The sequence below is a fragment of the Mustela nigripes genome, chromosome 1 (assembly GCF_022355385.1).
Source record: "Mustela nigripes isolate SB6536 chromosome 1, MUSNIG.SB6536, whole genome shotgun sequence".
In the NCBI taxonomy this organism is placed as follows: Eukaryota; Metazoa; Chordata; class Mammalia; order Carnivora; family Mustelidae; genus Mustela; species Mustela nigripes.
The window spans coordinates 218132433-218155835 of NC_081557.1; the positions used below are offsets into that span (position 1 = coordinate 218132433).

General features: G+C 38.4%; 1 pseudogene; it reads left to right on the plus strand.

The window, feature by feature from the left end:
• The first annotated feature begins 552 nt into the window (after window positions 1–552).
• On the plus strand, window positions 553–22038 carry LOC131999925 (large ribosomal subunit protein eL8-like; annotated as a pseudogene).
• The last annotated feature ends 1365 nt before the right edge of the window (window positions 22039–23403 follow it).

Below are 23403 nucleotides of genomic sequence, written 5' to 3' on the forward strand. Positions count from 1 at the left end.
ACTCAACAAAGCATTAAAAATGAGCAAGAAATTTTTTCCTGTCAAATCAACAATTTAAACAGGTCAGATGAAATCCCAACTACCTCGTGTCCTTTAACAACCAAAAATGTGAATATCAGCCCAAAACAATGAAAATTTAAAAAAAAAGAATTGTTAACATCATATTTACATCTTAGAAGAAACAAATACCACTCCGGTCTCCACATTAAAAGGTGATGGAAACTACGTTTATAAAATAAACAAATTGAAGGAAAAAGACAAAAATCTCTGGAGTGTTACTGTTTCTTGGATTATGATGCCCTAAAATGGCCATCACATCCTTCTGACAGCATGAGAGGATTTTTAGCAAAACATGATCTGACTCAAATTAATGAGTATAATTTTTAACTTGGATATACATGTTAGAAAATTTAGTATTTAATTTTATAATAAAATCATTTTAAATGAAGAAAAATTGTAGACATTGCCACTTGGATTCTAAATTAATGGCAAAGAATATTGATACTGTATTTTCATGATTCCCGACTAATCTTTAAGTTCTAGCCTTGATCGATGAAGGTATCCATAACCAGAAACACGTTTTTGCACAAAATACCACTTTCCAAAATAAAAAAATAAATAACTCACAAATACAATTACTAGTACTCGAGAAAGTCTGAGTGAACACCATTCGATAAGTAACATTCAGCAAAGATAAGTAAGCACCAATATATTCTCAATACAGAACAGAATAATGTCATATGTTCAATATTAGTTGAGCGTAACAAATTTTGGTGGCACAAAGGGAATGATATTTACAGAAAAGAAAGCAGAAAGTTAAGTTTATTAGAAATTATTTCCAAATGTGTTGCAAGCATAATTGATTGTGTAAAGTAGATTTTATAAACTGAGTGTTTGGGATGAAGAAATGAAAATGAGATTTCTAGTTTAATGTATAATAAGGTAAAACAAAAAAAATATAGATAATTATGAAAAGTAAATTATAAAAAGTAAATATTATCTAATTTACTTTGTACCAGGGTCAAAAGTTATATTGAACAACAAGCATTCATTAAAATTATTGTTGAGCTCCCAGAAGAAAATAATGAGGTTGATTTCTTTCATTTTACACCTGTTGTAAAACATATACATTTTGACCTAAGCACTACAAAACAATTTTCAATTTTCAGCATTAATATAAAAGATTTTCTATGCCTATGATACTGGTACTAACATAGTTGATAATTAAAATTGTATACAAGTTAGAATCTGAGCCAAAATCCCAGGAACATGTAAAGCATATAGTTAGATTTTGTTGCTAGGAGACAGAGCCAGAGATTACCAATAACAATGATTCTAATTTTCTTTAGAAAAATCCAGAGACCACGTGCAGGTTTTGGTTTTTATTTTTGTTTTAATTCACCCAACAATGGAACAAATAACTTGATAAACGAACTGAAAACATTGACCTTATGAACACATTTGGACACCTGATGATAATGCCGACTAAATACGGTGAAAGCAATTAGATTTCATTAGGTGAGATATGAAATGTTTAGAAGATGAGAAGAAATTAACAGAAGACTAGCTCTCAAATAAAAAGTGAGACATGATCTCAGTATTTAGTGAAAATTTAAAGTAATACTGAAGTGTACTATAAGTTATTTGTCATGAGCTGTTGCTTATTGGTAATAAGGTTAGCAGAAGCTTTACCAAAAAAGCCCTGAGATAGCTAAATTTGGTTGTTTTACTTTTTAAAAGTTAAACAAGAGTACATATTAAAATAATTAATATGTATTTTTAAATTTAAAAAAACTACACATGAAATATGCAGCGATAATGACATTGCAACAAAATATAAGATTTTAGAACACGGAAGAAAAAATATTTTTAGACCTATAAATGAGAAAAAATATTACCAATAACCATCAGTTTCTCTAGGGAATGTTTTCTGGCCATTTGTTTTCACTGACTTATTTTTTTTTTAAGTTTTTTTTGTTTGTTTGTTTTGTTTATTTGACAGAGAGAGAGATCACAAGTAGGCAGAGAGAGAGGAGGAAGCAGGCTCCCTGCTGAGCACAGAGCCAGATGCGGGCGGGGCTCCATCCCAGCACCCTGGGATCATGACCTATGCTGAAGGCAAAGGCTTAACCCACTGAGCCACCCAGGCACCCCCTTTTCACTGACTTATTGAGATAATTTCACACATCATAAAATTCACCAAAGTGATCAGTTCAATGGTTTTTAGTGCATTCAGAGTTGTGCAACCATCGCCATAATCTAATTTTTGTCATATTTTTAAATAATATCTTTAAGATATAATTCACATACTATGAAATTCACCTTTTTAAAGTGTACAGTTCAGTATGTGCAATCATGTTCACTATTTAATTTGAGAACATTTCTTCACTCCAAAAAGAAACCATTACCTATTTCTCCCTCCACCCCCGTAAACCACTAGTTTACTTTCTGCCTTTATGGATTTGTCTTTTCGGGACACTTCATATAAATAGAATTTTGGCCTTTTATGTCTGCACTACACGTAATGTTTTCAAGTTGCATCCATTTTGTAACATATATCAGAACGTCTTTTGATGAACTAAACATATTTAGTTGTATGGATATACCACATGTTATTTACCCATTCACCAGTTGATAGACATTTTGGTTGTTTCCATTTTTTGGTTATTATGAAAAATGTTATATGAACATTTGTGCACAAGTTTTAGTGTGAACACATATTTTCAGTTATCTTGGATTCATATGTAGGAGTGGATTCCTGGATCATATGATAACTATTCCAGCTTTTTGGGGAACTGCCAAACTATTTTTTAAAATAGTGGCATCATTCTACATTCCCACAAGCAATGCGTGACAGTTTCAATTTCCCCATATCCTTGCTAACCCTTCTTATTGTTTGTCTTTTTGATTATACCCGTCTTAGTGTATATGAAGTAGAATGTCACTGTGGTTTGGATTTGCATTTCCCTAATGACTAATGGTGTTGAGAATCTTGTCAAATGCTTATTGGCAATTAGTATATCTTCTTAGGAGAAATATTTACTCAAGTCCTATTCCCCTTTATAATTGGATTATTTTTGTTTTTTTTATTGTTGACTTGTATTTCTGCCATTTTAGGATTAAAATACAGTCTTTTATTTTTATGTAATAAATTTGACATAAAAGGTTTTGTAAATTTAAGGTACACATGTGTTACTCTGATATATCTATATATTGCAATATGATTACCACTGTAACAATACTTATCATGTTAATAATTCTAGTGCAATTTGTTGTCTATATTCATTAAATTATGCATTGTATTTCTTGTGTGTGTGTGTGTGTGTGTGTGTGTGTGTGTGTGTACATTGTATTTCTAAGGCTTATTTAATTCCCGCTTCAATTTTATACTCAAACAACAATGAAAATATAATCTTGATTAATAGAATAAAATAGAAATTTGATAAAATTGAAAATACTGCTCTTTTTGGTTTGCTTTGTAACATTCAATTTTCAAGATTTTGAAAGAACAACTCTAGTAATGCAGTTAGATATAAATACAAAAGATGGTGAAATTAAAATAGAAATGACAGCAATTAAATACATAAAATCAAAATATTTTAAACATTTTCTGTGATCCAATCATTCATCTATGGGACCTCTTTACATTGTTTGAATATGACATGTAAAATCCATAGCTGAATTCTGAATTTAAGTATTGCTGTATAAAATTTGATGATGATTTCAGTTACTACTTCTTCTGCAGAGCAAAATTTTTCTTTGAAACTTATATAGGGAAAGAAAATACCTAAACACTGTATGGTAATTTAATTTGACATTACTGTCAGTGATATAAAAAATATGTGGAAAATTTTGAATGTAACAATATTAGTTAAGGGAAAAATCATTTTCTCTCAAAATATGTAATATTTCATGAATTATATATTTTTATTATTAATGTAAACATATCCAACCCACCAGCAAAGCTCTCAACCAGCATCTATAATAATTAATACAGTTGTCCTTGCAATTTTTTGATATTTCAATCAATGAAAACCACAGTTTTATACAAGTTTTTCAACTTTGCTGTATTAATGTCAAGGTCAAGATATGAGGAAATGGTATATTTATTTAACAGTTAGCTTTATTTACAATTTAAAAATATTTATACATGTCCATTTGTTCTCTTGCCCTAGACTAGTCTGGTCATGTTTATTTTTAATGGATTAATTTAACACTTTGTTAAGTGTGAGTGGATTATTATGGTGTATATTTTACAATTATATGAAATGAATCAGTGGAGAGGCTAAATATGATTGTCTCCTTCTTAATCCTGAAAGGCCCTAGTTTGCTACCCATAATTATGTTGAGAACAGGAGGTGCGAGTATGAGGAAGCAAAAAAACCCACAACCAATCTAAAAATCTATCCAGAAGAGAAATGTGAGCAGCCATCACCACATGTTGGCAATGGCACCAAATAGATTAAAAGCCCTAGAACATTATTAAGAATATTGCACAGAGAAAATATAATCTCAAATTATACATACCTGAGACTGTTAGAAACTTAAAATGACTATTAGTCCACTCTTTCAGAAGGCATGCAGCAGAGTGAGAAAGTCATTCAGCCCATAAAGAAAACTATTCTTATCTAATGCCCACTACAGATGTGGCATACAGTGTAGAGCCAAAGACCATAGAGAAGAGTAATCAATTTGAAACTCTGCCAGGAAGCAAAGTCAGTTTCTCATCAAGGAACATCCCCATTCCTTTCTCCCTTTCCAAGGTGGCATGTCCTCCCCATCTCCACAAAGCAGGAATTCAGAATTATTGTGGATCAGATTAGCTGCTCCCTATACCTGTTGTTTGTCCTCTTCTCAAATGGAAGAGTTTAGTGCAATACTCTGTTCCTGTTCTACCTTTGTGTATCGAGAGAGCATGGAAAAGACACTTCCTTTTTGAGTTCATCAGTTACAAGAACAAGAGGATTCACACTGGAGCTAGACGTGGAGTCTACTATAATGGACTAGAAAACTTAGGCTTTGAGCTTGATGCACTTGCAAAATGGGACCTTTGGACTGACTTCTTTAGGAAAGAGTCGAATATATTTTGCACATGGGAAGTAGAGTTCGTTGAGTATTTCCTGACCTGAAAGCGTTAATCTATAATGCTGTTCTCCAAGTATTTCCAGTTTTTGACCTCTTACCACGGGGAGGAGTATACATCCTCTCCTACCTGTTCTTGAGTGGATCATGTGATCAGATCTGGCTGGTGGGTTATGATGAAAGTGAGATGTCACTTTCAGGATGGAGCTTTTTGTTGCTGTTTAAGACTCTATAAGGACAAGCAATGTTTGAGACAGTAGCTGCTCCATCAGCCTGAGACCAGAGAGAGTGACCAAGGATGAAGCAGAGCTCATGGCCAAATCCCAATGGATAGGTGTATGAGAGAGAAAAAAAAAAATTGTTGTTATGAGCCATAAAGAGACAGGAGTTGTTTATTACATTATAATGTAGACTTCCATGGCTATAGTGACATATAGTGGCTTTAGTCACTTTTCTTTAAATAAAAATAAGTCATTCCCCAAACTAAATGATCAAACACTTCATGCTTAAACTGGTGAGGAAGGATGATTGATCGTGAATACTATCTCAAATTTATTTTGGGAATTTCTTGGTCTTATTGAAGTTCAGACTCAGAAAAGTGTAATACTTTTCATGGTGAAAAGCAGGTTAATAACTTTAAAACTTGAGGTCCTTTACTTCATTTACAGTATTTATAGTTACTGCTGGTAACACAATGATTTTAGAATAATGGAAGCTAATGTGACTCTTTACTCACAATTGCTCCCCAGGATACTTGGTAGTTTCTCTCAATCTTCTGGTTGGTTTCTCAAAACAGCTGGGACTTAATTCTGAAAAAGCAGAGAGACAACATTGTCCTACAGCTTTTAATTGCCAATTAAAGAGGTTTCAATTTATGAATCTGTCTCATCTGTGATTAAAATGGAATCTTTTTAAAAAAGGTTTTTAAATGCCATGAATACTTCTTCCCATTCCTTACCTGAGTAATTCATAAGTTTTAATCTATAGCCATAAATAAAAATAAATTACCCTTATTTAATAGTTGAAGAAAAGTAAACTATCTGTACTGTAATAATCTCCTATCTATGCAAATGTTAATAATATTACATTATGTTTATAGCAATGTCAAGCAGATAGTTTCATGAAAAACCATCATTGTAAATTAATTAAAAGATACTGATGAAGCAAAATGCATAAATATTAAAGTATCATGTACCTATATAATATATAGTCATATATATGCATATCAGATATATTTGTCAGATATAAACACACATATGTAATTCTCAAATGGAAATTTTCTTAGAGAATAAACAATGGTATACATATGTTTATGTTCAAAATAATGTCTTAAGGAGTATTTTTATAAAGGACCCTTGGCTCATTGATTTGTATTTGGATTTCATTGCCAGTCTTAAGTAAATTAAATTATTTCTGTCTCTATTTTCCTGGGTGGGTGGAGGAGTGGTATTTATTCATTTAATTGGTTCTGGAGTAAAGATTTCTCATTTGGTTCCTGCTGTACTTCCAAAGTTAAAGCATGTATTATATTAAGAGAAAATAATGTCTGAGTAAATTATTATTGAACATGGCTCTTTCTGTTATTAATGGCATATTGATTTGTAGGTTTCACCCCCCCGTGACCTATTTCTCTATGTCTCCATGGGGATTCCAAATTGGAGGAAGAAATAGGATTTTTTCCTCCCTATATTCAGTATCAAGTCTAACAAATCTTGATACTAAGTTGGTTAGGAAGTTGGTGGGGGAGGAGGGGATCCTGTTTGCAAAAGTAGAAAATCCTAGTATCAGACTCCACATTCCCCAAGTTTCCTGTATGGAACACCACCCTCCTGTATAGTGCTTCTCAATCTTGGCTGCAGATTAGATCATGAGGGAGCTTTAAAAAATTCTGCTGCCCAAGCACACCCTGAATCAATTAAGTATGAATACTTTGGGGAGTGTGTCAACTTGACAGGGACATGAGGTTCCCAGATATTTGGTCACCCACTATTCTAGATTTTTCTGTCAGAATGTTTTTGGATGCATTTAACATTTAAATCAGTAGACCTAGTAAAGCAGATTGTTCTCCCTAACGTGGGAGGGTCTCATCCAATTAGCTGAAGGCCTGAATCCAACAAGAAAGCCTGGCCTTCCCTCTAATAAGTAAGAATTCCTCTTTCGTGACTGCTTTGAGCTGGAACATTGTGTTTGTTTGTTTGTTTGTTTGTTTTCCTGCCTTCAGACTTGAACTGAAACATCTGTGCTTACTGGGTCATGAGCCGGTTGGCTTTCAGACAGGAGCTCACACCCTCAGCAATCCTAGGTCTCCAGCTTGCTGACTGCAGATCTTGGGACTTGGACTTGTCAGCCTTCATAACTGTGTGAATCAATTCCTTATAATAAATCAATCTCTCTCTATATATACACATACATATATATACACACATATATACATATATATCTTATATACATATATATATAAGATGTATACATACATATATATCTTAACACGATTTCATAAAACTCTTACAGAACACTCGTAATAGTATTTACTTCTCTGACTCATGCTTCACGTCCACTGTGGATCAGCTGGGCTCTGCTATGTAGTCTTCCTCATGTCACCTTCAACTTCAGGAACCAGGCTGTTTGAGCATACTGACCAAAAAACATTTGTGATCATCACAGTAGAGGGAGAAGAGCACATAGAGATTTACCTCCTGGCTTTTCAACATGACATACATTGTGACTTCCATGACTTCTCACGTTTCTTTCTTTTTTTAAGATTTTATTTATTTATTTGACAGACAGAGATCACAAGTAGGCAGAGAAAGAGGAGGAAGCAGGCTCCTGCTGAGCAGAGATCCCGATGCAGAGCTCGATCCCAAGACCCTGGGATCATTACCTGAGCTGAAGGCAGAGGCTTTAACCCACTGAGACACCCAGGTGCCCCGAATTCTCATATTTCTTTGGCCATATAAAGTCACAGGACTATATACACACACATATATATGTATATATATCTTATATACATGTATATATAAAGATATATACACATATATCTTACATATGTATATCTATACACACACACATACGTATATATCTTATCTACCGGCTTTATCAGCTCTGGGGCCATTCTGCCTCAGAGATTATTGTTATGTGAGGTAATATATTTTCTTATGGGATAAAAGATTTGGTCATGGTTTTATGTTGTTTGTATTTATAATCATTCAAATTGTGCACCAGAAATATTCCTCTCAATCCTTCAAAACTTACTCATTGTCCTGTCTTTCCTGACATCACAGGGCAGAACTATGCTTTTTGTTTCTGTCATTCTGCTATACATGTTTTTCTCACCACACACATCTGGTGATTTCTAATGTCTTATTTTTCTATTGTCTATCTGCTGGCCTATAGGCTCCCCAAGGGGAAGATTTATATCTTTTCTATCTCTGTCTCTCTAGCATCTACACCAGAAGCAAGTACCAAACAGGGCTCAATATGCATTTTTCTGAACTAAGTCACATAATCCCTTAATGCTGCAATAGTAATATACTTTCTACAAAAGTTGAATGTTATAGTTATGGTTGTATAAGCAGCTATGCTTTTACTGAAGAAGTTTCTTCTTTCACACACCTATGATTTTTATCCTTTGTTATAAAGATCTTAACATTAGTTCAAAAAATTATTTAGTGTCAAGGGGCACCTGGGAGGTTTAGTCGATTGAACCACCAACTCTCGATTTCGGCTCAGGGCTTAGGTCGTTCAGTTGAGCCCCAAATTGGGCTCTGGGTTGGGTGCTGAGCCTGCTTAAGATCCTCTCTCTCTCTCCCCCCCTTAAAAAATAGAAAAGAGTGTCAAAAATTATAAAGTAAAACCAGATAAGGAAGGAATGAATAGGTACATAACCTGGAGTTCTGAAATGCAATGGAATAAGAGCATATTGCAAAGCAATATAATGCAAAAGAATATCTGTTTGATAAGTAAAAATGTCAGGAAAATTATATGAAGACTGTCACACATTCAGCATGCCTAAACAAACACACAATACCTAATGGTATGCCCAATATTCAACTGTGAGCCTTCTAGCTGTTACAAAAACGAACAGCTCTTTCCTCCAGCCATCCAAGAGGCCAAAGTAAAGAAGGTGAAGGGGAAGAAAGTGGCTCTGAAGCCTCTATCATGAAGAAGTCAGAGGCCAAGAAGTTGGTCACTCCCCTGTTGGAAAAAAGGCCCAAGAAATTTTTTAGGTCTGACAAAATATCCAGGCCAAAACGGACCTCACCCACTTTGTCAAATGGCTGCAGCAGCAAAGGTCTATTTCCTATAAACAGCTAAAAGGGCCTCCCACAATTCACCAGTTCGCCCAGGCCTTGGACGGCCAAACGGTTACCTAACTCCTCAAGCTGGCTCATAAACATAGACCAGAGACATAGCAAGAGAAGAAGCAGAGACTATTGGCCCCAGGATGAGAAGACAGCTGCCAGCTAAGAGGAGGTCCCCACTCCAAGGCCGCTTGTCCTTCGTGCTGGGGTTAATACTGTGACCACCTTGGTGGAAAACAAGAAGGCTCAGCTGGTAGTGATTGCACATGGTGTGGAGCCCACGTAGCTGATTGTCTTCCTGCCTGCTCTGTGTCAGAAGATGGCTCTTCTCTACTGAACTATCAAGGGGAAGGCCAGGCTGGGGCATCTGGATCACAGGAAGACCCGTACCACTGTTTCCTTCACACAGATTAACTCAGAAGACAAAGGAGCTCTGGCTAAGCTGGTGGAAGCCATCAGGACCCAATTATAATGATGGATATGATGAGATATGCTGTCATTGGGGAAGCAGCATTCTGGGTGCAAAATGGGTGGCTTGCATTGCCAAGTTGAAAAAGGCTAAGGAACTGGCCACCAAACAGGGCTCAGTAGACACTGTTGAATTTTCTGTTTATAAAAGCAATAAAAAGTTCTCTTTCAAAAAAAAGAAAAGAAAAGAAAAACAACAACGTGCACAAGAATCATTATATTTATAATATAAAATTTATCTTTAATCATGGATAACAGGGCGCCTGGGTGGCTCAGTGGGTTGAGCCTCTGCCTTCGGCTCAGGTCATGGTCTCAGAATACTGGGATTGAGTCCCATATCAGGTTTTTTGCTCAGCAGAGAGCCTGCTTCCCTCTCTCTTTCTCTGCCTACTTGTGATTTCTCTCTCTCTCTCTCTCTTTGTGTCAAATAAATAAATAAAATCTTTAAAAAAATGGATAACATTCAGTTAGGACTTTGTATGTACACTGCCATACTCTTAGCAATTTACTTACATTAATTCTCTTAATCATCACAATAATGTCTCGAATTAGGTACCATGATGATCCCAGTTTAGAGATTAATAACAAAAAAAGAGAATATTTAAGCCAAGTTCATAAAACTATGAAGTTGTATAACCTAGGTTGATATAGCAAGGGTTGTTAACAATGATACCATATCACCTTCTAGACATTGACACTGCTTTTAACTTTTTTTTAATTTTGAAATAATTATAAATTCACAGGAATTTTCAAGGACAGTGCAAAGAGCTCCTACATACTCAATGGTTATGTCTTAATTGCAAAACAGTATCAAAACCAATATGGTACAGTAACAAAATCCATGCACACACTTGGTACAGAGTGTGTGTGAAGCTCTGTGATGTGGATTTGTATAATTGCCACTGCAATCAAGACAGAACTATTTCGTTGCCACGAAAAGCTCCTGTGAGCTGTCCTCAATGTCACACTCCTCTCCTCCTCCTAAATATCCCTATCAGTGAGCAAGCAATGATTTTTTCTCTACCTCTTTAATTTTGTCATTTTGAGAACATTCCTTAAATTCAACCATTGGTATATGGCTTTTGACACAAGCTCTTTTACTCAGCCTGGTGTCTTTGAGACCCACCCATGCTGTATCAATGGTATGATCCTTGTTATTGTGAAGTAATCTTCCATGGTATGGCTGTATGACTGTTTAATCCTTTTGCTGAAGATGATTTGCTGAAGATGAAGTCTGCTTAGAGGTGGTTCAAACCACTCAACGGCATCCTTGTCACTTTAAAGGTGAAGGGATGAAATATTTGTGAAAGTGGAATTAAATATTACTCTCTCTGGCAACATAAACCCATTGTTTTTAATGCAAGGACTTTTTCTCTTAAAATATTCAGCAACTCGGGTTTTTCCTTCCTTTTAGTTGTTTCTGCTAACTTACCACAATCCAATACTTGCCCAGTTTTTGCTTTTCTAAAGTGAAAACCACAGACCACTGAAGACATTTTAGTCTTTGTTGTTAATCATTGATGTTAAAATGAAGAAAGAAAGCTTATAAACACATTTTCCCTATTTGTTCCATGTAGTGACAATAAAATCATAGACTGCTGCAGCTTGAATGATATGAGAAAAATCAACTCATCATTTCACAGATAAGAGCCAAAGGCTCAGCAGGCTTCAACAACCCTCACAAGTTCTCATAGTTCATTGAGAACAGTTACAGGAATAACCTCTAAACATATAGCCCTCTAGATACAGTAGCTTTCTCACTAAAAGCTGTTGGGCCAACAATGACAGTCCCCGTCTTCCTCCATTATTATATTACATCTATCTCTGATTACTGTTTGTCTCTTTGTGCACACATTTCCTTTATATCTCCCCTGCACAATTTTGGTTCCCATACCATCCACTCAAAATGGCCAAGACCATTTCTCCCTTCTGGAAATCCTTCCCGCACCTTGTCATATCTTTTTCTCACACACACATGCACAGTCACACACACATGTACAGGCACACACACACACACACACACACACACACTCCTCACATTCTTCCCAGTTAGTCTTACTTCCCTTCCTCCAATTACTGTCTTTAGTCACCTGCATACCCTGGTCTTCTTCCTTCTCCATAAGTAGTTTCCCACTCAGGATCGTCCACACCTCTCTCTCTTTCTCTCACAACCCATAGCCCAAACCCCATACTTTTGACTCCTTTACAAACTTTCCCTTCTCCATCCTTCAGTATGTCTGTCTGCAGACATCCTTAGCCCAACATACTCTTTAGGAATAAAGACTTACAATTTTTCTTCTTGTGATTTCAAAAATGTTATACAAGATGCAATAATTCAGTATGTAACTTTGGTTCTTAACTTTTTTTTTCCCAATTCATAAGAAGTTGCAAAGAAATGTAGAGGGAGGTCCCATGAACCCATCACCCTGCCTCCCCAGTATTAAGGTCTTACATAGCTAGAGTACAATATCAAAACCAGAATATTGACATTGGTACAACACATAGAATTTATTAGATTTCACCAGAAATACTGCATTTGTGTGTATGCGAGTGTGTGTGTGTGTGTGTGTGTGTGTGTGTGTAGCTTTAGGCAATTTTAACACATGTGTAGGTTTGTGTATGTAACCACCAAGACAATCAACATACTTTACTGAATGTTGGAATGTTGTCTTCTTGGTGGGCTGACACTTCTATCACTACACAATATCTCTAGTAATTTTCTGTGCTCTGATACCTGCTTTATCTGATATGTGTATCGTCACTTCTATCTTCTTTTGATTAAGGTTTGCATGGTATACATTTTTCCATCCTTTTACTTTCTACCTACCTATTTGTGATTATTTCAAGTGAGTCTCTGACAGACAGCACATAGTTGGGTCATGATTTTCAATCCTTTCTGCCAATCTATTCTTGTCATTGGTACATTTAGATCACTTAGATTTGATGTAATCATTGAAATATGTTAGAGCCTATGTCTGTCATTCTCTTTTTGTTTTCTATTTGGTTTTGGTGGTTTTCCTTTCTGTTATTTTTTTTTTTAATTTTAGCTTTTTATGGGTTATTTGAACATGTTTTAGAACTCCATTTTGATATCTCTATAGTATTTTTGAGTATATCTCTTTGCACACTTTTCTTATGGTTCTAGGTATTACATTGTATAGACATAACTTATCACAGTCTGGTAATGTTGACATTTTATCAGTTTGACTGAAGTGCAGAAGCTTTACCTCCCTTTCTCTTTACTTTCACCTGTATATGATACTATTGTCTTCGATATTTCTTCTACAAACACTGAGAATCACATAACACAGTGTGATGATTTTATTTTAATCCTCCAACATGATTTAGAAAGCACAAGAGGAGAAGGAAAATATACTGTTTGTACCCCTATTTTTACTCACTTCGTTGTTTTTTCTTTGTTCCCCCCATGTTTCAAGATTCCTTTCTTTATTGTTTCCTTTTTCCTTAAAGAACTTCCTTTAGCCATTTCCTTAGGGTTGGTCTGCTGGCAAAACAAAATATTTTAGTATTTTTTCACCTAAGAATGTCTTGATAGCCCCTTTCACCATCTGATTGGCATCAGTTAATTGTCTTTTATCATTCGTATTGTGATTTTCTCTGTTCTTGGTATGATGAGTGATTTTTTCCTATTTCAGCCTGGACATTTCCATTATGTTAGAAGAATCTTGATCCTATTTAAATCTTCTATTTTAGCTTGTTGTCACTGTGTTTAGATTTAGCATGTAGGTCCTGGCCTACTTATGTGGACTTTAGTTTTCAGAGTCTTTGCGATGCAATTCTGGTCTGGTTTGCTATCTTGGTGCTGCTGGGGCTTCTGCTATTCCCTATTCTGCTGCCTGCTGGAGCTGAGTAATACCCTGGATCATCTTCTGCTGGGGGGGGGGGGGGGGGGAAAAGGGGGGCAAATTGGGGGGGGGGGGGGGCATGATGGGACAGTGGAGAGCCAGAAGATGCTGGGCCTGGGTCTCTCATGCCACTGAGTGGAAGGCAGGGAAATACTGGGTTCCACAAGTGCTTTCCTGGAAGTGGATCAGTTTGCCTGCTGGTGTCCCAATGATTGAGCAGCAGCAGTTGGGAGGAGGATCTCAGCCATCTGATGCCCTAGGTAGGGAGCAGGATTTCAGGTTCCCCACTAGGTCTCTCACAGACTTGTCCTTTCTTGGCACTATGTGAGAAAGAAGGAAAAACCAGGAAACTCAAGTGCTGTCAGTCCTCAATTCCTGAGCTTCTCAGCCAATCCAACTCCTTTTCTTCCTAGCTCTCTGGACCGCTTTTATCATTGCCTGTGGAATTCCGTCAAGGACATTTAGTTGTACTTAAAGAGGAGGAGTGGAAATACGTGGGCAGATGCCTTCTTGTTTTAGAACCAGAAGTCTCCAAGTGCTTTATGTATTAACTTACTTAATCTCCACAACTTCTTTGAGGTAGGATAATGTATAATCTCTTATTTTCCACATATAATAGTTTAAGGAAGAAAAATAAAAATAAAAATTTAGACCCAGACAAAGATATTAAGGGTAAGGGATATATAGGTGAGATTTAGGAATGCACACACGAAAGAGTTATGTCTGTAATTCTGAATAGATTTATCCCCAAATAAAGCAATTTGGAATGAATGGACACACTTTTAAAAGTTACTTTATTTTGATATGCTCCTTAAAACAGCATTAGAGGGGTGCTTGGGTGGCTCAGTGGGTAAAAGCAGCATGAGAATTCACATTTAATTTTCAAAACTTTTCACTATATTGCTGGGGCAATCATACATAAGACTATTTTTCAGCTATGTTATCTTACCATCATAAAGAAGAACATATAACTTTGAGCTGATTCTTCTTACACAAGATATTACTAGTTAACAACACCTAAAGTAGTATTTCTATTTCTTCAGACATTATACTTCTTGAAAAGTTAAACTCTTTATACTTAGAGATTCTTCTTTACATAGTATTTTTCTTAAATCTGCATAGAAAATATAGAATTTCCATGTCATTTTAGTGTAAAAATATCCCTTTTGTTTCATTCCTTTTTATATAAGGACAGTGTATTCCAAGTCATGAAAGAGAAATGAAAGAAACCCATTACTAAGGAAAGAAGGAGATAAAAGGGTTGGCCCAAGTAAGATTACATTCACACCAGGTATTCTTTACTAAATGTTTGTATGTTGTTTTTGGCATTCACCATCTTCAATTTAAAATAGCCACAGTGCAAGTAAGAACATTAATATGGTATTTTATAGTTTATGTATTTCTTTCATATGCATAGTTTTCATTTTATTATCGTGAAATTCCTAGAATATATTAATTATTAAGAGGCTTAGTGCTTTGACCCCTGGTTGCTTGGGTTGAGATCTTAGCTCTTCCTACCCTTTCCTAACTGAGCAACCTTGCACAAGTTATTTAACTTTTCCTGACTTCATTTCCCTCATACCCACTGAAATGTGGGAAGTTACTTCAACATTTCTGTCCTTCAACTTCCTCATCTCTTAGGTAATACAGTTTTCAAGGAGGATTAAATGAGAATATAAAGTAGAACACGTGGAATAATGCCTGCACATAGTAAATACTTAATAAATGTTACTTCTTCTTATCTCCATTCTATATATGAGGACCATCTGGTTCAACAGATAAGCACATAGAAGAAATGGATATGCAGCATATTGTGTTCTAATTCAATTTATATTAAAATGAAATGAGTTTAAATTTTCTTAAAAGTTTTTGCAGAATTGCATTTCAGAGCTGAAGAACTAGAGAGAGCAGTAGATAATACTGAGGAAGACATTTACTGCTTGTCACAGAGCAGCCACTTTGGAACTCAGAGCCTTTATCTTTACAACATCCCTTGAATTTTAACATCACCTTTAGGAAACTATGACTTCACCCATCAAATAACCACCTTTTTGGACTAAGGCCGAGTTGGACCTGTCACACGTTTTGTATGGTCAGTGAGCTAAAAATGATTTTTGTATATTAAACTTAGCAATGGATTTGATGATAGGAAATACTTACTTTGGACTTTCAATTAAATGAAATGTTATTCTCTCTAAAAACAATTCCATAATTACTATTAAGTAGATCTATATTACAAAAAATAATTGTAACCAACTGTTATATAATTAATTACAACAGTAAAACATTTGTGGAAATTTGTTTTTTCTTTATTATATTGGAGTCTGTATAATATCCTTAATTTTGCCCATTGGCCTGCAAAGCTTAAAACACTTACTGTCCATTTCTTTACAGAAAAGTTAACTCTCCAAGTAAGACATTAATATGACTCTTTCTCTGAGAAAATGGCTTTTTTGGCCATCAGGCAGCCATGTACCTTGAACTACAATGTTCTAATGGTGGTTATGACTAGCCTCTGCTAATCAGAGTTGATTATTATCTAAATTATAGTATTTAGCCTTGAGATTTGAAATATTTTATTTTGAGTTTATGTTAGACTAGAACAAATTCTTTGTAATTTTAGCCTGATATTATGACCCTGCTGCAGGAAGGTCAACTTTTTCAAACTAGCAAAAGCCTGCAGAAGGTGTGAGGGGTTTCTCTCCCTTCGTTTCCAAGTAACACAGAAAGATTTTTATTTTCTTTTGTGAAAATCCAGGAGACACAGTTTTAGACTTAGAGTCAAAAGTTCAGGCAACTTAAAATCATATACAACAGTATTTCCTTTTCCCTTGATGGCTAAATTCTTGCAAATTTATTTTAACTTCATAAAACCATTAAAATGTTTCTGTATATTTTCCTTTGGGCTCTTTAATGTTAATGTGTTGTGTTTTGTTTTTTTTTTTTAACCTGCATTATTGGGTATAAACTATTCCTTTTACTCCTTTTGTCATTGTTGTTTTGTTCAAGTATATTGTATATTTATTGTTCAACTGCCTCTACTCCAACTTTACCTCCCCTAAAGCGTTTTGGTCTTAATTACATACGGAACAAGTCATTACACTATATACTTAAATGATAGAATTTGAGAAACAGTGTATTGTGATGTTTGTACAATGAGATTTGGGGTGTCAGATCAGAACTCTAATTTATTGCCATTTATTAAGAATATGACCAACTGAATGAGTTCCTGTGAACTCACATTTACTTAAGTATAAATGGGGGATTGAAATAGTCTCTAACTCAGATTGTTGTGAGCATGAAAGGAACTAAATATTTGGAACCCAGACATTACTTAATAAGTATATTATTACTAAGCTCTGGGAAGTATTTATGGTTCAACTGGTCTAATCCCAACATTATATATAAATGAGAAAAACTATGGCCAGAAAAATCTAAGGGACAGATCCAAAGCTTCCCAGGCCTTCCCACTTAGAAGAGGATCCAGGTTTTAGACTTTTCATTTTAATTTACCAAACTACCAACAAGCTATTTTATTATGGCAATGGAAAAACCAACTTCACACCTTCAAAGTATATCATGGGATAGAAGTGTCTTGAAACTAACTGTATCCACCTCAACTTTTTTGCTCATGGAAAACTGTAGGCCTGGGCAGGGCATGTTTTTTTTGTTTTGTTTTGTTTTGTTTGTTTTTAACTCTTAAAGTATAGCCCCAGGGTTTCCCGGGCTCAGGATAAGTTACCTGATCATTATAATAAATAATGGAAATACTTAATCTATTCTCACAATAGCAATACAATGTTTTAGAAACATTTATCTAGCAATAGCAGTAGTAAGGAGGAAAGAAGTGATACTCCTTTTTATTTAATGAACACTTCAGTCTATGCTGGGCACTGTGCTGGGTCAGTTTGACGGATACTGTCTTAATTTTCACCATAATCACAAACAGTAGATATCATTATTCCCATAATAAATAATATTAAACTGAAAAAAAAATATGGTGATTTTTTTTAACTGGCTGAGACATGATAATTAGGGCAGTTTGTTGAGATTGAAGTTCTTTGCACTTCTCCGGCTGTTTCCTTGCAAAAGGAGTGTAAGCTTTCAGTGCCTCAGTGGGGCTGTACATAAAAATATTTTGGTGCCCCCTAGAGGTTATCAGGAACGTGCAATTGTCAAATACCCAGCAAGGAGAAGCCTAAGCCTACTCAGCAGGCACCGTCCATCACTCAGTGCTGCTTAATTCTCTATACTTAAGTGGCTCAGATGTAACCACAAAGTAGCTCTAGAAAGAATGGTTCTCAAATTTCAGTGAGCATCAAAACCACTTGGAGGGCTTGTTAGAACCAGATTGCTGGCCTCCACTCCCCAGAGTTTCTGATTCTGTGGGTCTAATGTGGGGTCTGAACATTTGCATTTCCAGCTACAGTCTCTGGTGTTCCTGATGCTTTTGGTCCAGGAACCATACTCTGAGAACACTGCCCTAGTGAATCATCTCAAAGTTTAAGCCAATTCCAGAAGCTATTTGAGTATTATTATTATTGGGGTGCTGCTGCTGCAGGCCCTAGCTCTCCCCTCCTCTTCTTAGATGACCATAAACAGAGCATGTGCAGAGATGTGAACATCTCCTGTATCGTGGTGACAGTTCCCAATGAATTATAGATTCCTTGATCCCTGAGAGTTTCAGGGGGGTCTCTACATAGAGTTGTGTGTAGGAGAACCAATTGAAATTTGAGTCAGAGAATGCAGGTCCTGATTTCAGCTCTGCCATTTAATCACACCTGACTAAAGACCTGAATGCTTGTCAAATAGCCACCTTATACAGTTTCACTATGGTTTTAACTCTATTAAACAGCTTGGTACTTGGGATGCATGGAAAAAAATTTAGTTAAATCTCAATCTCCATGACTCTGGGGTTCCATATCTGTACTTCAAATGCAAAGATCTTGTAAGAAAAATTAGAAAATTAATGTGAGCACATTTTGCAACAATGGAAAATAGTGGCATGAAGACAGTTAAAGACATGTAATTATTCTGTTAGCTTCATGAATTTGATCAATGTTGTGACTATTATCTTTTTTTCATTCATATTTACCTCTTTTTCATTGATTCTTTATCTTATTCCCTTCCTCCACATGTCCCAATGTCATAAACTTTTTTTTTTCTTTTTCCAAAGAAAATGTGAATTGAGAGAATGATTGCTTTTTATTTTTTTAACTGTATGCAGTTATAATTGTCTAAATTGTTTTCTATAATATTGTAGCAACTGGATTATTTTTTTCTTTCTTGTTTTTTCCTTCAACATAATAGGAGACTTGAATGTTGACTCCAGTGGTTTCCACTTCTGTTTAATTCAGGTCAGGATTTATGGAGACCTCATGTGGTGACAAGAGGCACCACAGAAGGCTTTCTTCAGGTTGGGTATAACACAGTCAAAGAGAAATTCAGATCTCACTTGAGAGCAGCATAATTCAGGAAAATGAAGACCTAGAAGTTAATGGTACTGAAGCTTTCAAGGCCTCCAAAAATCACCCTACAATAATACTGGAGGATACTAAAATAATAGCTTTAGAAATAAGAAACCTGGTCACTCATGTATAAATTTCCCTTTATTAGCTGAAAAATTGATAGGACAAATTAATGTGCCATGTTGCTCAGGAATTAGTTGCAGTCTTCTTTTTCTTCTTCATGAAATCCTTGGACACATCTTCTTATTTAAATTTTCATAAATTTAAAAACGTGTTCCAATAGGCATGTGGCTACAAATATTATTTTCAGTTCTTTTTTGGCTTTACACAAAATGGAAAGCGACCCAGACAAAGAATCAAACTTGAACTCATGTTTATGACTTTCATTGGTGCAACAATATAAATAACATTATTTGCAAATATTGGAATGCAAGATACATTTTTGCAATTAAAATACAGAACAATGATTCTTGGTGGTGGATAAAACTGAAAATAAATACATCTTTTTGTTGACAAGGTATCAGAGTTATGAAATTAATTAGTGTGGTAGCAAACATATATCAACCACATAATTATTGGTACAGAATAAAGAAAATTCACTGGGTTTGGGGTAAGGTGGTGGAAGAATCCTTGGTCATTCATAAGCACTTATTCTTTAACTCTTTATCCTTAAAAAAATGTGAGTATGGCTTCCACTTTCTCCTTCTTAAAGAAGTTACATAGTCTGATGTGAGGAATTGGGGGGAGAAGGTTAGGAAAGGAAAAAAGTGAAACAAGTTGGGAATGGGAGGGAGACAAACCATAAGAGACTCTTAATCTCACAAAACAAACTCAGGGTTGGGGGGAGTAGGGAGAGGACAGTTGGGTTATGCACACTGGGGAGGATATGTGATATGGTGAGTGCTGTGAAATATGTAAGCCTGACAATTCACAGACCTGTACCCCTGGGCCAAATAATACATTATATGTTAACAAAAATAATTAATTTTAAAAAGAAGTTACATAACAGAACTTTAAGCTAAAACTGAGAAGGACAAATAAGTTAATAAATGTTAGATGTTTTCAAGTCTTTAAAAGAACAGACCAAGGTAAATCTATGGCACTAAAATGAGTTCCAGTTTGGTTATATAATAGGTCTCCTGTCTTTGGAAATGTCCTCAGAATAGCTTAGGATTTCTAGACCTGGGAAACTGAATAGGTAGAGATAGTCTCCTTAAAAGCCATTTTGGGAATTTAAATAGGAAAACAGTTAATAGAGATATTGGTGAAGTTTCAGATTGAGTACATTCTTATGTTAAGGGGGAAAAGGGGTTAATTTTCAGGGCGCCGACTATGTGGTAGGCATACTGTTAGATGTTGGAAATACAAAAGTAAATTGGACAGATCCTCTTGCTTTCAAGGGGAGGATAGATAATGACACAAATAATTGTCACACTATGAACTGGCATTAAGCTGCAGGTTTGCACTACTTCCTGTGACAGCCTACTAAGGTGGAATGGGACAAGAAAGAACCACATAAGGTGCTTTAAATTCAAGAAAAGGAGCTGACTCCTCTAGTTACCATTTCAACTCCATAGTGATACTGGTTTTTGCTGGGAGAGCAGTGGGGAGCAGGCGAGTTATAGCACTTGCCAGACACACATCACACTAAAAAGACAAGAGGAAACAAGGAAATTCTCCTTCAAAACATAGTGGGGGGAAAAAATCCAGATCTTCCCCTAAATAAAGGAAACCTTCTGGTTACAACGTGCGTTGCTAGGGATTTAGTTTTCTCTCCTAAGAGAGTAAAACCACACAGACATATTCAAGCCCTTAGGGTTTTGCGAGCATATTTTATATCCAAGACGTTAGCTGAGCCTGGTGTTAAGTGTGTGACTATAGAGAAAGGGTTAAACGGAAGGGGGTGGCTCAGAGATGGGAAGGCTGGCGAGAAGGCTGGAAAACTTGCAAAAACTCTGAACTTTTAAGCTCCCAAAAAAACACATGTGTGTGTCTGTGAGCGCAGGCAGATCTATTTTGGGGTTTCTTTTTTTTTCTTTTCTTTTCTTTCTTTTTTTTTTTTTTTAATCACAATCTATCGGTCTCTCTTTTGCTGCGCTGCAAACACACTGAACAGCCCCTTCAGGATCGTGGCAAACGCTGCCGCAAAGGCACTGGCAGCTCTATTTATTTATGAGTCGCGTTCAAAGGCGCCCTCTCCCCATTCCTCCGCCGCGACCAACCAGCTCATAGCCTGGGGCACCTCCCGGGCCCTGGAGCTGGGGGCGGGGGCCCGGGAACCTCCTTCCTTCGGCAAACTTTGTCCGGGCGTGGGAGCGAAGGCGCGAGCCAGGGCGCGCGAGAACGCGCCGCCCGCTGCCGCCTCCGCCTGGCGCTGGCAGCCCGGGCCTCACCTCTCCCCGGCGAGGTGCGGGCGCCCCGCGCGCAGCCAGTGGGCGGTGCCGGGCGGCGCGGGGCGGGGCCTAGGGGGTGGGGGCTCCGCTTGGTATATAAAGCCGACGCCGGCTTAACTTCTGACTTGGGGTTATTTATTTGGAGAGCGCGCGGACGGCGGAGGCTGGCAGCAGCGGTGGTGGCGGCGGTGGCTGCCGCAGACGGTGCTTTAAAAAGGCGGCGGCGGCGGCAGCGGCGAGTGATGGGAGCGACGGGGCTCTCGGGCACAGGCGGGAGCTGCCGAGCTTTCCGGGCACGGCCGGAGTGCTGAAGAGAAAGGGGAGCGTCTGGGGGCTCCAGAGCAGCCGGCTCCAGAGGCGCGGGTCGGGTTTTTGTTTGGCTGCGCTCAGCGCCAGGCAGCCCGAGCGAACAACTCCAGTTACAACAACAACGCACCTTCCCGCAGCCGAGCGAGACTAGGGCTGCTGCGTCCGTCCTATTGTTTAGACACTTGCCTGGAGCTCGGGAGCCAGCAGGGCCACCGAGTCCCTGCTGCCTGTCGCCACTTTCCCTCCCTGCCACTTCCCTCCCTGGAGAAAGAGGAGCGGAAAGCAGCCAAGAGAGGGGAAGGGGCTGCGAGGAGACAGGCTGCTCGGGACTGCGGCCGCCGAGTCAGGTGCAGCACCAGGAGCCGGGCGGCGTCGCGACGTCGGCGGGAAGACTGCCACCGTGGCCGTGGGGGCCGGGATTCAAAGCCTGGGAAAAGTTCCTGCACTTTGAGGAGAGCCCACTTGCGGGCGGCTGTCGGTGGGGCGGCCGAGGGGCTGCGTCCGCCTAGGTGCCTGCTCTGGTTTCGTCCACCTTTGCCATCAGGTGTCTGCTGCGGAGCTGCGGCGTATCCGGGAGACGCGAGGGGCTGACACGGGCGCACACAGGACTGCCATTCAGCCGCCTCCTGGGCTCTCAGAGTAGCTGTTCCCACCGGCTTACTGCCACCTCGTCATTCCCCAGGACGCCCCAGCAGGACCCAAGACGCAGACACCTCCACCTTGGCCTTTGCACTCCTGCCCTGCCTGCCAGCCAGCCCCGATTCAATCCTCGGAGGAGCTCTGGTCCTCAACTTGGCCTCTTGGATTTCCTCTGTCGGGGAGTGACTAGTGGATATTGCTGCCGGCTGCCGCGGCCCCATTGCCCTTTTGTCTTTTCCCCGTGACCTCGGGGAAGGCCCTGGTGCGGATCGTCGCCAAGGACGCCGGGCGGGAGGCGGAATTACCCGAGACATCCTTCCGCGAAGTGCATGTGTGTTTGCAAGCAGCCCTCGCCTGTCGGGAGACGGCGAGGACCTGTCCCGGCTGCAGAAGAGCCGCAGGCTGTCGGGAGGCCGCGCGAGTGAGCCGCGCCGGAGCCCCACAGCGCCGCCCCGCGCCCTCCAGGCTGTGCCCCCGCCCCGTGCGCCCCCGCGCGCCATGCCCAGTAGTCCCGCGGGCTCCGCTCCCCGCCCGCTGGGCTCTTGCGCCTTCTAGCTTTGGAGAGCCCACTTTGATCCAGGCCACCATTTCTACTGAGCACCTCTCTTCTGTCTCCTAGCCTCCCCCTGGAATCGGATTTGCAGAGGGGGTCAGTAGAATCGGAGCACTCCCTTTTCCGCCCAACCAGCTCCTGCTGCATCTTTACGCCTTTAGGAGCCCCAGCTCTTTTACCGACAAGTTGACTGAGACAGACGACGCGTGATCTCCTCCTCGGAGCTTTGGGGTCTCCTTGTAGCCTTGGCCTGGCCGATTGATCTTCAGGACCTAAAGTTGCCCGAGGAGCGCCTGCCCTGGTGGAGGAGGGTGGAGGGGAGGT